This window comes from Natrix helvetica (assembly GCF_964273705.1).
Source record: "Natrix helvetica genome assembly, chromosome: Z".
NCBI classification, from domain to species: Eukaryota; Metazoa; Chordata; class Lepidosauria; order Squamata; family Natricidae; genus Natrix; species Natrix helvetica.
This window is the reverse complement of record NC_138554.1, coordinates 115121499-115134548: the sequence shown is the minus strand read 5'-3', so window position 1 is coordinate 115134548 and position 13050 is coordinate 115121499. Positions and strand designations below refer to the sequence as shown.

Genomic DNA, 13050 nt, shown 5'->3' with positions numbered 1-13050 from the left:
AAAATTATGACTCTTATAATTTTCCAAGAAATATGCAGTTGTGCACAAAAGTGACTTGATGGCACAAACAAAAAGACATTAACCATTGATAGATTTAAATGAGGTTATCTGTGGATCTGATGATGGGATTGATTCATGATATAATAAAATTGATTAATCCTAAAGGCGCCACAATTTGTTCTCTTTTTTTAAACTGTGCATAGTTACATTAAAATGAATGTGAAAATTTAGTCATGAATAATGTATTAATTTAAATCAACTTTTTGGGGATATATGGTAACTTCATAGAGGTATTTATAATTCTGTTTATTATAATACATAGATATATTCTGCCTATCTGGCAGGAATACTGATAATCCTCAAAACAACCATGAAACAAACTACATTAGAATGAGTAACTGATAATACCAGCTTATGAATGTTGTGATTTACACGGAGGTTGAATCTCCGGTCCAACATCTTAATCATAGCATCCCTTTATTTTGACTTTTCAGTTAAACACACAAGTGCTTCAGATAAGCTTCTAGAAATAAAGTACAATTAATAATAAATGTAACTAAATTACAAAAAAATGATCCATATAAAATAAAGCAAATCATACCAACAATTAAGGAGATATTCCATCATCTACATACACACATACAAGAAAGAAATTGTAAGCTAAAACATTGGTGAAAATTAAAGTTTTCAGTAGGTGAAAAAACGTTATAAAGAAGGCTAATGCAAAAATTCTCACTGGGACATATGTTCTGAATTTGCAAGAAACCATGTATGTTCTGATCAATCAAGATTTAGTTAGAGATGGAGCAAAAGAAGACTTTCCTTAATCGTTCGGAAAATTACGTAGCTTCACGTAGGATGAAATGACCCTTTTTAAAGGTTTTGCCGGTGAATATTTCCTACTTCTTTGCTTATTTATATGATTTCTGGGAATGCTTTTATACGCAGTAAGTGCTTCAGCTGGAGGCAGTAGCAGATTTTAACTTTTTTCAAAAGCGGCACAGTTGAATGATCTTCTAGTTGCATGAATTTTTGGGGGTGAAAGTTAATGTCCTCCGCTTCAAGATCCACTTAACAACTTCCAATAGCAGAAGTCATAGTACATTCAAGCAAGCTTCTTTTTCATTTCCCATAATGACTTGGCAAGTCCAAGACATAAGGCTTTATTCCCTGCTTTACAACTCAGCAATTGTACTCTTTTATAATCTTGACTTGGCAACTCACACTTTGGCCCTCTTGACAAATGGCTGAAACCCACAGCTATCCAAGTTCTAAAGAGTAGTCATCACATTAGTCACAAACATTTGCAAAAACTCTTTTAAGGACAATGGCTATCCCAGTTTTCTGTCTCCATTTTCAGCTATAAGAAGGTGGAGTAGTCTACTGAGAACAGTTCACTTTGGACTGCTTGGAATTAAATGACTTAAACTTAGAAAATAGGAGAACAGAATTCTTAATAAGCAAGCAAATATACACACATCAGACCTCCTTTTAAAAATCTTATTGAGAATAAAGCTGATCGGCAACAATGTTAATTGCTAGAATCTGCTTTGGAGGGGAAAACCAATTTAATAAAAAGCTTCTAGTCATATTTCACAAATGTCATAAAATCAAAGGTCAAATAGCAGCAACCAATTTGAGTGAGTTATGAAAGACTTTTTCAAGTGTAAATGAATATTGTCACCCTGGGTTGTTATTCGATCAAGCCAGAAGCTATCAGGGTGACTTACTTTGAACGAAGATCATTTATGTTTATAGGCAGTGGTTTTTTTTATCAAAAAGAATGTATTTTTGAATAGTGAGTTTACTTAATAAATGAAGAGGACTCTCCCATCTGTTACCAGTTTCAACTGAGTTTGTTTGTTTGTTTATATCCCTCCTTTTTTATTTTTTTAAAAAATATTTTATTTTTTGAGTTATTTATAACTCAAAAAAGCAAACATACTCAACACATCCTCCTCCTATTTTCTCCACTACAACACCCTGTAAAGTAATTTGAACTGTAAGAGAGAAACTGACCCATGGTCACCAAGTTGGTTTTCATGGCTAAGGTGAGACTAGAACTCACAATCTTCCACTTTCTAGCCTTAATCATTACATCAAACTGGCTCTAGTATATATTTACCTGCAGTGAGAGGAGAACTGGTTTGGTGTAGTGGTTAAAGACACTGGGTTGGAAAACTGTAGATCATGAGCTCTGATTGTATTTTAGGTATGAAATCAGATGGGTGACTTTGGACTAGTCGCTATCAGTCAGTCAAGATTGACATTTAGGCACAGATAAAATAAATAAGAACACTGCCCGAGCGGTCATTATCAGCTGAAAAGTACAAATACTCCTGTTCAACATATATATGAAACCACTGTGCGAGATCATCCATGGTTTTGGAGTACAGTATCATCAATATGCTGATGATACCCAACTTTTCATTTCTACCCCAAACTACCCAAACGATGCCCTTGACGTGATGTCCCGATGCCTGGAGGCTGTGCGGATCTGGATGGGGAGGAACAGGCTCAAGCTCAATCCCTCCAAGATTGAGTGGCTGTGGTTTCTGTCATCCCGATTTGTGCATCTTGTTCCATCTTTGATGATAGGGGGAGAAATTTTAGCCCCCTCAGAGAGGGCCCGCAATCTGGGAGTCCTCCTGGACACACAGCTTAGTTTCGAAGATCACCTGATGGCCGTGACCAGGGGGGCCTTTTACCAGGTTCGCCTGGTACATCAGTTGTGCCCCTTCCTGGATCGGGATGCTCTATGCACAGTCACTCATGCCCTCATCCTTTCTCGCCTGGACTACTGCAACACTCTCTATGTGGGGCTGCCCTTGAAGAGCACCCAGAGGCTTCAGCTGGTCCAGAATGCGGCTGCGTGGGTTATCATGGGGGTACCTAGGTAATCCCATATTACACCCCTTTTAGGCTGGTTGCCGGTTGTTTTTCGGGTGCAATTCAAGGTACTAATTATGACCTTTAAAGCACTCCATGGCTTAGACCCAGGGTACCTGTGAGACCACCTACTGCCACCAGTAGCCTCCCACCGTCCAGTACGATCCCACAGAGTTGGCCTCCTCAGGGTGCTGTCGGCCAAACAGTGTTGGCTAGCGACCCCCAGGGGGAGAGCCTTCTCTGTGGGAGCGCCTTCCCTTTGGAATGAACTGCCCCTGGAGCTTCGCATAATCCCTGACCTCCAGTCCTTCCGACGTGCCCTAAAAAGTTGGCTTTTCCAGCAAGCCGGCCTGGCCTGTTAATTTTATCTATTTTTTAAAAATTTAGTGTTATATTAATTGGGTTTGTTTTTTGGATTGTTTCTAATTTCCTTTTAACTTTTGTAATATGTGTTTTTTAATGCTGTATGCCGCCCTGAGTCCTTTGGGAGAAGGGCGGCATATAAATCCAATAAAACAAACAACCCAACCAAGCAGAAGAAATAGATGAGCTTTTTGCTATACAACTAACAAATGTAGCAAATATACCACTATAGTAATGGGAGATTTTAATTATCCTGATATCAACTGGGAGGCAAACTCTGCAGCAAGAGGGAGATCAAACAGATTCCTAACAAACTTAGCTGACAACTTTGTCATCCAAAAAGTAGAGGAGGGAACTAGAGGAAAAGCTATACTAGAGTTAGTTCTTACTAATAAGAAGTGATAGAGGGAGTTGAAATTACCAGAAGTTTGGGCGAGAATGACCAAGTTATCTTGAAATTCAATATAATGCAAACAATATAATGCAAATACAAGCAATAGAACATAATATAGCAAGTGTCTTAAACTTTAAAAGTGCTGATTTTGACACTGTACCATAGCTTTCAAAAATCCTGGAACATCTGAGAATTACTTGAGGATTGGAAAAGAGCTAATGTGGTTCCCATCTTTAAAAAAACAGATCCAGGAAACTACAGACCAATCAACCTAACATCAATACCTGGGAAGGTACTAGAAAAGGTAATCAAAACACAGATCTGTGAACATCAAGAAACAAATAAAGTTATAACTTAAAGCCAGCACAGGTTTATTAAAAACAGTTCATGCCAAACCATTCTTATTTCGTTGTTTGACAAATTGACTAAATTAGTAGACCAGCAAAATGCTGAGTAAATAATATACGTAGGCTTCAGAAACCCAAGAAAAATGTGGGATAGACGACATCAGCAGCAGATGGCATTACAGCTACATGCAGGGAAGTAAGCAGTGGGGGGGCTACAGGGGTCTGTTTTAGGCCCAGTACTCTTCAATATATTCATAAATGACTTAGATGAAGGATTAGAATGGGAACTCATCAAATTTGCAGATGACACTAAGCTGGTAGGAATAGCCAACACCCCAAAAGACAAGCTCTGGATGCAAAAATATCTTGACAAATTTGAACAAAGGGCCCTATCCAATAACACTGAACTTCACTCTGTAATCTCATTGTTAAAATGAATGCTTTGAACGATCATTTGCTCCTCTTCTTAGTATACCGTATGCCTACCACTTCAAGCCAATATTATCTTTGTCTATGCTGTCTAGGAATTTACAAAAAAGAACCTAAAATATCTGGAAAAAATAATGTCATAGAAGACTAATTGAATCACTGTTATTGCCCCAATGTTCTTCACAATGAACCAGGGGGGCTAGACATGGGTAGCAAAAATCAGATACCAGTAATTACTAGATAGCAGCAAAGAGATACAAAAGGCTCTAATTCCGGGATGGCAAACCTATTGCACAGGTGGCACATGGAGCCATTTGTCAGGGCACGCGAGGTGTTGCTCTGTCAGCTGGCCAGCATACATGCATGCGCTAGCCAGCTGAGTTCAGCCTTTTTTAAAGCCATTTTTCGCCCTCTCCGGGCTCCAGAGGCTTTATAGGAGCCTGGGAAGGGCAAAAAGAGCCACCCTGCCCCCCCAAAAGGTCCTCTGGAAGCTTCAGGAGCTTCCCTGAAGCCTCAGGAGCGCAAAAAAACGGCCCTATGGATAAACCAGAACTTCAGAAACGGACTTCCGTTTTGCTCATCGGCTTGGTTTAAGTCCTCTGGAGGCTTCAGGAACTTTCAGAAGGCTTCCCTGAAGCCTCCGGAGAACTAAAAATGACCCTACAAGCAAACTGGTAGTCACCAGCTAGGCAGAGTGTTACTTATCCAGTGTCGGATCAGTAAGAAAGGGTCTTTTGTTGCTTCTCTTTCTATATTCAGAACAATCAATATGTCAATGATTACTTCAGCAACACTAACTGTAGTACCATTATGTTAGATTAAAATTATTAAAGCTTCTACTTTAGGTTTACTGTGTACTGAAGTTGCAACTTAAAAATAGGCTGCATCAGACTTTAACATTGAAGTTCATTATTACTTAAGAAGGAAGATTTTAAAGAGAAAAGTGTATCACTATTTTCTATAATGTGTAATACATTTTTGGATCTGTAACATTTTTGGAGATGTAGTTACTTTTTAAAATACAAAAATAGAATTAAGACTGTCTTATTAAACTAATAATAATTAATAAGTATTAATTATATACTATATATACTACTAAATATAGTATATATACAGCCATTTGGTCAATGCTGTATATATATACTACATTTAGTAGTATATATAGTATACAATTATCTTTTATGAAATAAAGCACAAATAATGATGAAATTTATAATTACATATTCATATGTTTACCTGTATTTAATGCTGTGAGTCTTAATTCTGAAACAAAATTCAAAATTTAGAGTTGCACATACATATTGCATGAATTAACCCTCCCCCCCCCTGGTTCTTTTAAACATCTTGGTCCCCTTTCTGATTTAGAAAAGCACATAAGGATATGAATTTGTAACCTCATAAACAACATTTGGTTATTTCACTTTCAAAATGTTGTATTTGTGGGCATCGGCGGATTACTCTATAAGTGATCAAAAATCCAGTGCCGGCAACATGGGCTTTTATTTCCACAAAGTGTCTCAACAATTGTAATCCTTTTAAAAACCTTCACTCCATCAAAAGCACAATATTCCAAAGTTCTTTGAGACGAAATGAAAAACAGTTTATCAATATATTGTGGCTCTATTTACTCATCCATCCTAATGTGCTTCTTTCCACCCATATTATAGAAGCAAAGTTAATATAATATAAATGATAAATTTATATAATATAAATGAAATACATTTTTAGATTTTTCTTCGTGTGTTAATTATATGAAGGGGCTTCATGTGATTGAAAGAGCAAAGCTGTTGGTCCTCCCAATATCCAAATAGATAAATTAACAATGTGCTTGTGTGCCATGCAATCTACTAGGTCCATATGTTTGTCTTCAACGTCCATTTTTAATACATGGACATATAATGTGTAAGATAGAAAGAGAACAAAAACATAATTTAAGAAAACAGAAGAATATTACTAACCAAGTAACATTCACTCAATAATTTCCCCCCCAGAAACTCAATCTTCTATTTGAATGCCAAGATTTCTAACAGTTGCTTGCCACAGAAATTAGTCATACAACTAACTTGTGATCAAGTGTTTTCAGTAGAACAGTCACAAGTAGTGTTGTTGAAAATAGACCTTAAGCATTTTAAGACCATGATGTAACAGAGAATAAAACATACTGGCGAATCTTTCTTGCCAGATCATGGTTTACTGCCTCAAATATTCATACATTAAAAAGAAAGCAATTTAGCGTTCAAGGCTCAAAATTGTTTACATTTTAACCAAACCCAGCTTGAAATAACCTTTTCAGAATAAAGTCAGGAAGTGTAGATGATTTTTTTGCTTTTAGTCATACTTGTTGGGAATTGTAGGAGTTGTTTCTCACATCCATAGAGCACTAGATTCAGGAAAGCTAAAATAATGTGATTTAAATGAGGTTTTAAAGAAGTCATTTAGCTTGAAGATCTACAGTAACAAAGAAAGAAGACTGTACTGGAAACAAATAAAATCTCCTGGTATGGAATACTTCCTAAGAAAAGGGTGATTTTTCATTTCTTCTGTAACACCTGAAAGGTAGGAATCTTTCTTTGTGCATAGAGACAAATTAACAAACAGTTATTTTGAAATTCCACAATAGAGGCATGTGCTAAATAATGCTTGCTTTTTAGCAAGCTCTCTTACTCTTCGGACTTGTTTTCAGAGAAGAATTATGTTCCCTCAATATCCTTCATAGTAGAGAGGGCTAAAATATTTTGAACTAGGATACTACTGAACAATTAAATCTTGCAACACATAATAATTGAAACTGATGATCTAATTACAATTGCAGAAAGGACACCATAAATAGCAATACTAAGAATATAAAGCAATATTATCTTATTTTTAAAGAATTAATCAATTTATAATTCATTTGAAAATGTTAGACGTTGTTGAACTGATCTAATAGTAATAGTTCCATTAAACTTAGAACTTAGTTACCCTTAACTTAGCAAGGGTATTTTAAATATATATTCACTCACCAACATATATCAATGCTTGCATAGTTATATACCTTTTTAAACAAATCAATACACACATACCAGTGGTGTATTGGTACGCTGGTATGGGGCCAGCGTATGGGGCCAGGCGTCCCAGACAGGCATGTGCACTGTGCTTCCATGCACATGCCACTGCTCTGCAACACCCAGATGTTTGGCGGAGGTCATGCAGGCGCCACAAGCTATGTGCACATGTGTAATGAGCTGGTAGCATTATAAACAGCCATGGAATGCGGATGGGCGGGTGGGCCCTACCAGCTGCTCCCAGCTACTATCAGTACAGCCATGCCAGGCTGTACCACCCGGAACCCACCACTGACACACACACACACACACACACACACACACACACACACTTGTGACCCCTATAATCAGTTTTATTACCAAATAAAAATAATATAAAATTCATGGGTTTGAGAGGCTACCGACAGCCGAGTGATTGCATATGGATAAAATACTACCATGTTTCCCCGAAATATACAACAGGGTCTTATTTTCTTTTTACCTACAAAATATGGCTTGGGCTTTATTATGGGGAGTTTATTATGGGGAGTTTATTGTTTTGGGGTTACCAGGCGGCTGCTCTCTTGCGAGCGGGCTCCCAAAGAGCCAGGCACAGCATCATTAGCGAATGGCTATGTTGCGCTGCTGCAGCAGCACAACAAAACAGCCGTGAAGCGACCACACTCATGAGCAGCCACCCTGAAAACCCCCTTTGCAGCCGGGCACAGCACCATTCACTGACCTAGGGGTATTGCCAAGCCACGTGAACGCCTGTTTGCTGCCGCCTCAGCTCCCACAGCTTGGCGCCTTCCAAATGCCAGTGAATGGCACTCTGCACAGCTGGAGAGGGGGGCTGCACAAGTGGCTGTTCCGCTCTCGCTCACCTGGCCTCCCAGCCTCACAATGCATGGCCCAACTCTCATTATGGAGCCAGGGTACCTCCGCCGCCATCCCAGTCTGGCTTTTCCCACGGCTTCCAACCCGAGTCTTTTGGTAGTGGCCGCTCTGGGTGCATGCTCTATGGTTGTGGGCCAGCTGCCTGCAGAGTATACAATCATAGAGTGTGCGCCCATAGCGGCCACTGCTGAAAGACTTGGATTGGAAGCCGTGGAAAAAGCCAGGCTGGGATGATGGTGGCAGCGGCGGCGGCAGCGGCGGTGCCCTGGTTCCATAATGAGAGCTGGGCCATGCATTGGGAGGTGAACGAGAACAGAACAGCCGCTTGCGCAACCCCTCTCTCCAGCTGTGCAGAGCGCCATTCATTGGCATTTGCAAGGCTCCAAGCCGCAGGAGCCAGTTGGCAGCAAACAGGCACTCATGTGGCTTGGCGATACCCGTAGGTCAGTGAATGGCGGTGTGCCCAGCTGCAAAGGGGGTTTGCCAGGTGGCTTCTCGTGAGCGTGGTCACTTCATGGCTGTTCGCCCATGAGGCTGTGCCCGGCTTTTTGGGAGCCCGCTCGCAAAAGAGCAGCCACCCAGCAACCCCCCTCTTTAAGCTAAAATAGGGGGGGGTGAATCAATTTCTTGTTTCTTGCCCATATTTTGTTACAAACTACTCTAACTGCTGCCAGTTTTTTTAGCAATAATGATTACATTGAATATGATATTAATATATAAAGCATGTGATATGGTTCCAGGATCAGAGCTAGTCTATATTTGAATGGCCTGAAGGTGTGCTAACATTCAAGGAAGCTAAAGCTGCAATCTAGGAAAGGCAGTTCTTGGTCCTCTAAGTACTTGGAAAATAGAACACCTGTGAACCATATGTAAAACCACCCTGATTGACATATAGAGGAAAGTATGAAATAGGCCTGTATACATCATTTGGTGGGATTTCAAAACATTGGAAAGTTGTGGGAGTACTTTGGAACATCTGCTTCATTGACCAGATCTGGAAGAGTTCTCAGAGCCCTGTAAAATAACTTGCCTAGCTTTAGTACAAATGCTAGGACTGCATGGTACTTTGGATTCTGTTCCAAACAAAGTACTAAAAAGAATACAAGACTGTAAATATAGTACCCCACCCACAACTGTTTAAAGTAGATATTTCATGAATCCAGGAAAAAGGTGCCACTGCTTTAAAAAGTACCAAATAGATGCTGTGGGCTTTACATTCTTATATATTCAAAAACATAGTCCTAACAAACATTATTATTTAATGAATTTAAGTTGTTGCCACTGCTTTGAAATTAAATTCAGGTGTATGGATGCCTCTTTCTTTTCTGTGTAATTTATACCTCTATCTTGACTGGGAATGCTGACATCATCTTGGCCACTCCCACCCAGTCACATGGCCGGCAAGCCACTCCCACCCATCACATGGCCGACAAGCCACTCCTACAAAGTAGGCCACACCCACAGAATAGGTTCCAAAATTTTTTGAAAACCACCACTGGTGGGAAGGTAACAGCGTTCCGTGCACCTTCAGTTTTTGGTGATGCCAGCCACATGACCATGGAGACGTCTTTGTACGGTACTGGCTCTTTTACTTAGAAACAGAGATGAGCACCGCCCCCTAGAGACAGAAATGACTAGCACATATGTGCGAGGGGAACCTTTACTTTTAATTGAATCTATCTAATGGAATCAAAAGAACCATTTCGATGTATGGCTAAGGCATCAGTGGTGGGTTCCTGCTGGATCGCACCGGATCGCGCGCGCTCCCTTTCAGCGCTCCACCTGGCTTGCGCGCTCCCTTTCAGCGCTCCACCTGGCTTGCGCGCTCCCTTTCAGCGCTCCACCTGGCTCTCGCGCTCCCTTCCGGCGCTGAAACCGGAAGTACAGTCTTGCCCCGCCCCTGGCGAAGCAACGACGCCTGCCTGCGTTCCACCAGCTCGGCTGGGAACGGAGATGTTTCCTCAGCGGAGCGGAGCGCCTGAAAAGACTTTTCAGGCGCTCCGCTCCGCTGAGGAAACATCTCCGTTCCCAGCCGAGCTGGTGGAGCGCAGGCAGGCGTCGTTGCTTCGCCAGGGCCGGGCAAAACTGTACTTCCGGTTTCAGCGCCGGAAGGGAGCGCGCAAGCCAGGTGGAGCGCTGAAAGGGAGCGCGCAAGCCAGGTGGAGCGCTGAAAGGGAGCGCGCAAGCCAGGTGGAGCGCTGAAAGGGAGCGCGCAAGCCAGGTGGAGCGCTGAAAGGGAGCGCGCGCGATCCGGTGCGATCCGGGAGGAACCCACCACTGTAAGGCATGCAGTTAGAAACCAGGAGACAATGTGTTCTAGTGCTGCCTTAGAACCAAAGCTAACTGGGTATTCCTTCAAGCAGTTACACTTTCAAAGACTTAGGTAGGAGGCAATGCAAACCATTTCCAAAATCTTGTCAAGAAGACAACAGGGAGTTGCCTGGAATTGCCTGGAGTCAGGAGTCAACAGTGACTCAAAGGATAAAAACAAAACAACAATAAAAAAGGATCTCCTTTTCTATTTCAACTTCTTACTGAGATATATGGACTGGACAATTAAAGAAGAGTCACATGAATTTGTATCAGCAACTTCATTCTGTCATGAGGAAATAGGAATCATTTGACTCAAGAGCAGATGACTGGTGTCGTTGCTATAGCTGAGGTCTCCCTATTCACCCATTCATTTTCCAAGTGTGCCAGAGTGGAAAGCTGGGGTTTTATTTAATTTGCCAGGAAAAGAAAAATCCCTAAATGGAGACAACAAATATTTTCAGAAGAATACTAGAGTTGAAATAAACATTGGGATATTTACTGTATTTTTTTTAATGCAAAGAAAGTTTTCTTTTTTCTTTTGAAGGACAAGGACATTCGGTTTTGGCAGTCCCTTTTATGATGTTATGCATTTATGTATTCTAGATGAATTAACAGTGATTTTCTAGCTATAACTTATGGAGATGATGAAGGAAGTTGATGCTGGTATCATTTATATAACTTTTGAAATAATAAATTTGAACATCCTCTGTTAGTAAAAAATGGGGAGGGACTGCTTTGAATATGAAATTAGTTTCCAATGACATTAAAATTAGGCTAAGAAAAAGGTGCTTCTTGTACAATAGATAACTCAGGTTGCTTTCAGTTGTGTTATATAAATCAACCGCCAGAGATGCAATTGAGAACAGTATGTGATTGTGTAATGTCCGGGGGGGGGGTGGTATTCAGCATATTCTGATCAGTTCTGGAGAACCGGTAGTGGAAATTTTGAGTAAATATCACCTCTGACTGGCCCCGCCCCCATCTATTCTCTGCCTCCCGAGTCCCAGCTGATCGGGAGGAAATGGGGATTTTGCAGTAAACTTCCCTTGGAATGGGGTGGGAATGGAGATTTTACAGTATCCTTCCCCTGCCATGCCCACCAACCAACACCCACCAAGCCATGCCATGCCCACCAATCCACACCCACAGAACCAGTAGTAAAAAATTTTGAATTCCACCACTAGTCATGTCCCATTACTATTACATTTTGGCTTAATTAGCAATATTGTACAGTTCTTATAATCTATGCCTATTATAACTTTCGTCATTTGCTATGTGGTGAAGAAATAAATACTTTTAGTTGTACTGCAATGGATCTTGGGTTTTCAAATTGCCCATCCCTGGTACAGAGAACAAGAGGCAAATTCACTTATACCTTATATGGGTGATTTGCTTTTAGGAAGGCTCAAGAAAATAATTTCTTTATACAATAATTTGCCTCACCACATCTAATGAGCAAAGCAAAGTTGCTTTGTTGCCTCCTGCTGCTTTATGTGTGTCAGAAGGCCATCAAAGAAACAGGAATTTCCTTTTCTTTGAAAAACAGGATCGCCTCCATGCCCCAGTAAGAAAAATAGCTTTGTTTGTGCAACACTGAAGTAGCTTTGCCCAGTACAAGTTATGGAAGAATCTGAGCAAATTAAAAAAATCAGGTCCTGCAGAAATTTGCAGCAGACTCTCTGTTCACAACTACCAATATACCTATAACCTAGGATCCAACATCATGTGTCAGTCAGTGTTGGGAACAGAAACTTAAGCCAGACTTGATCATGTCTTCGTGCTGGGTTTAATGAGTAGACAAATTCATATATTGCTGGAAGTATCAGATTAAATGCATATAATTATGTATTACTGAGGTACAGAGAACTTTGGACTTAAGAGTTACTTACTAATTTCTTTATGACATAACTACTAAATTATTATCAGATGCTCTGGACATCCAAACGCTATTGGACTTGATTTCTTATAATACAATTTGACCAAGAATTACCATATCAACATAGAGCAGTTATGCAATAAGCCTGCATCTGTACATTAGTCAGTATCTCAATTCATAGCTATATATGATGATCCTATGAGGAAAATAATTGGAAAGGCCCTGATATGTGCATTTCATTTACTCTAGGGTTTCACAGTGGAAACACTCAATAGCCAACAGTAAAAATAGCAAGTTCTCGACCTAATTTTGTTTCTGATTTAACTATGCAGCTTTCTAGAACATTTAAACAATGTGAACAATATATTTTTTGGGGGAGGAGCTATCAACTCAGTAACACATGTTTCTTAGAGTTCCTTCCAATTTAGCTATATTAGTTTTTAGCAATTTAATGGGACTACTTTAAATTCATCTTATAATATTTTGCATGAGATGAATGTAAAGGTAAAAGGTAAAAGA

General features: G+C 40.2%; 1 protein-coding gene across 1 annotated transcript in view; it reads right to left on the bottom strand.

Moving 5' to 3' along the window:
- The window catches only part of CUBN (cubilin), a gene marked incomplete at its 3' end in the record, with an annotated part of 191788 nt that overhangs the window by 20978 nt on the left and 157760 nt on the right, over positions 1–13050 (bottom strand).